The following is a 3,399-nucleotide window of genomic DNA, read 5'->3' as shown; positions in this document are numbered from 1 at the left end:
ACCCAATCTCAGTTCTGCCCAAGGAGTTTACCTTGTAGCGAGAAAGGTGAACTGTGTATTGAGGGAAGATAGAGAGGTGAAAATAAGTGCTCTGGTGATTTCCAGTGGTCTTTAAAATGGAAGGTGAGCTATTCCTGTCTAGTAATAAAGTAATATAACTTCAAATTGGAGTTAACTTTTCCACATTTAAATCCCAGTTTTGTCCAGCGCGGTGGCTCACGCCTGTCATCCCAGCAGTTTGGGAGGCCGAGGCGGGCTTATCACGAGGTCAGGAGTTCGAGACCAGCCTGACAAACATGGTGAAACCCCGACTCTACTAAAAATACAAAAATTAGCCAGGCATGGTGGCATGCGCCTGTGATCCCAGATACGAAAGAGAGTGAGGCAGGAGAATCGCTTGAACTCGGGAGGCGGAGGTTGCAGTGAGCCGAGATCACGCCATTGCGTTCCAGCCTGGGTGACAGAGCTAGACTCCGTCTCAAAAAAATAAAATTAAATAAAAATCCCAATTTTGTGACTTTTAATATCGTATCTAATAGCACAGTGGTACATTTATAATTATAAATATATAATTTGTAAGCAATTATATTATTCAGACTGCATGGACAAAATGCTTTTACCACACGGATGTACAAAGATTTAGAAATAAATGATTTGAGATGGAGTCTCACTCTCTCCCTCAAGCTGGAGTGCAGTGGCAGAGTTTCGGCTCACTGCAACCTCTGCCTCCCGAGTTCAAGCGATTCTCCTGCCTCAGCCTTCTGAGTTGCTGGGATTACAGGCGCCCGCCACACGCCCAGCTAATTTTTTTTATTTTTGGTAGAGACGGGTTTTCACCATCTTAGCCAGGCTGGCCTTGAACTCCTGACCTCATGATCCACCCTCCTCTGCCTCCCGAAGTGCTGGGATTACAGGCATGAGCCACCGTGCCTAGCCAGAAATAAATGATTTAAAGGACTGAGACCGTTTAGGAGGAGGGAGAGGAGGAGGAGGAGACGCCTTTGAGGTGATGGTAAGTGGTAAAGGAAGGGACTGGTGAGCATTAGAGCAGCATCTAGCATTGTTCTTGAGGGGAGCTGGCTCTCTGTCCTGGGCACTTGTTGAAAGACTGGCCCTGTACAAATCTTAGCCAAAGTTGACTCCCAGCACCCTGCTGCTTAAAAACTTATAGTAGCTGCTTGTTGCTCTTGAGATAAGATCAAGATGTTTAGTGTGGTCTCCCAGGCTTTGCATGTTGAGTTCTTTCCTTCAGACTCATTTTCTTTTTTCTTTTTTTTTTCCGAGACGGAGTCTCGCTCTGTTGCCCAGGCTGGAGTGCAGTGGCCGGATCTCAGCTCACTGCAAGCTCCGCCTCCCGGGTTCACGGCATTTTCCTGCCTCAGCCTCCCAAGTAGCTGGGACTACAGGCGCCTGCCACCTTGCCCGGCTCATTTTTTGTATTTTTAGTAGAGACGGGGTTTCACCGTTTTAGTCAGGATGGTCTCGATCTCCTGACCTCGTGATCCGCCCGTCTCGGCCTCCCAAAGTGCTGGGATTACAGGCTTGAGTCACCGCGCCCGGCCGAGACTCATTTTCTTACTCCAGCCACACAAGACTTTCCCATGTGTACCATTTGTTTTCTTTTTGGGCTTCCAGGTCCCTCCTCTGCTCATTGCGTCACTTCCTTAGTGGACCCTTCTCTGGCCTTTTTAATACTTACCATTAAACCAGGCTGCATGAAGTCAGAGACTACCTGTTTTGTACCCCCACCCCTCACATTGTGTATCCTGTAGGGCTAATACAGTGGTAGTAGATAGCAAGTGCTAGATGAACATTTGTCAGACATTGAAGGAGCCTGTAGTGTAGTTGCCTGTGCACAGAACTCCTTGCCTGATTCACATATGTGTCTGTAGGTGCCCTTGAGAGAGAACTCCCTCTGGGACTTGATTATCCATACGGAGAATACAGAGAAAACCAGTCCCTACCTTCAGGAAGCTTGTGATAAACGGCAGGCAGTTGCCTTGCTGTAGGATCGATCACTGCTCTGATAGAAGAAATCTAGGGTACTGTGGGAGCACATATAGGTGTGTACATCAAGGAAGGCTTCCCAGAGAGCATGAAAGCCAAAGAAGCATTTTGATTTAGCCAGGCGAAGGAGAGTGGGAGAGGTGCGAGCTGGATCCTCTCTCTGCTGCTGGGTGATCACGATCGGTCTAGTCTTGTCTCAAGATTCAATTCAAAGGCCACATTTTCTTTGGAACTTTTCCTATTTCCTCCCTTGTGTTCTGTGTGGACCTCAATTTTCACAGCCTCCAGTGGCACATGGCAGCGCCTGCTTACCTGCTTCTCATTCCTATTGGGGTGCCACCCCTTGAGGTTTCTGTCTGCTCATTCTAGCTGCTCAGTACATGCTCTTTGATGGAAGGAATTTATTGAGCTCATGCACTCTTGATTTTGGAGGGAACGTTGGACACCATCTAGTTCCATTTCCTCCATTCATGGATAGAGAAACTGAGGCTCAGTGAGGACAAGTTACTTGCTCAAAGCCAGCTATTGGGTTTGTGGAAATGAGGACTGGCACTTACTTTCCAGGCAAAGGCTCTGTTTTAGCCATGCTTTTAAAAAGCTGTTCTCTTTCTAGGTAGATGCAGTGGCTTACGCCTGTAATCCCAGCACTTTGGGAGGCCAAGGTGACTGATCACTTGAGGTCAGGAGTTCGAGACCATCCTGGGCAACATGGCGAAACCCCATCTCTAACTAAAAATACAAAAATTAGTGGTCTGTGGTGGCATACGCCTTAATCCCAGCTACTTGGGAGGGTGAGGCAGGAGAATCACTGAAACCCGGGAGGCAGAGGTTGCAGTGAGCCAAGATCGTGCCACTGCACTCTAGCCTGGGCAACAGAGCGAGACTCCGCCTCAAAAAAAAAAAAAAAAAAGGCTGTTCTCTTCTTAATACAGCTGTCCAACTGTCTATAAAGGCCTGTGTATCTGTTTTTTTCTTTTTTTTTCTTTGAGACAGAGGCTCACTCTGTCACCCAGGCCAGAGTGCAGTGGCACGGTCTTGGGTCACTGCAGCCTCCACTTCCTGGGCTCAAGTGGTCCTCTTGCTTCAGCCTTCCAAGTGGCTGGGACTGCAGGTGCGCACCACTATGCCTGGCTAATTTTTGTTTTTGTAGAGAGTTTCACCACATTGCCCATGCTGGTCTTGAACTCCTGGGCTGAATTCATCCACCCATCTTGGCCTCAAAAGTGTTGGGATTACAGGCGTGAGCCACCATGTCTGACCCCAAATTTTTTTCTTAAGCAGGTGGAGGGCAGTAAAATTCTTGAGATCAGATTTCCTGCCACCCTATCTGGTAGGCCTCCTGGCTCTGGGGAGCTGGCCCAGCTTTTTTGGCCAGTTTGTGACTGGTTGGCC

At 48.2% G+C, this 3,399-nt stretch overlaps 1 protein-coding gene across 1 annotated transcript in view; it reads left to right on the top strand.

Annotated features, from left to right (window-relative positions):
* Positions 1–3,399, top strand: part of MED28 (mediator complex subunit 28) — a 26,274-nt gene that overhangs the window by 986 nt on the left and 21,889 nt on the right. The gene's annotated exons all lie outside the window — the stretch shown is intronic.

This window comes from Mandrillus leucophaeus, unplaced genomic scaffold (assembly GCF_000951045.1).
Source record: "Mandrillus leucophaeus isolate KB7577 unplaced genomic scaffold, Mleu.le_1.0 Scaffold894, whole genome shotgun sequence".
Taxonomy (NCBI): domain Eukaryota; kingdom Metazoa; phylum Chordata; class Mammalia; order Primates; family Cercopithecidae; genus Mandrillus; species Mandrillus leucophaeus.
Note: the sequence above shows the minus strand (reverse complement) of the source record. Positions and strands in the feature narration are given on the sequence as shown.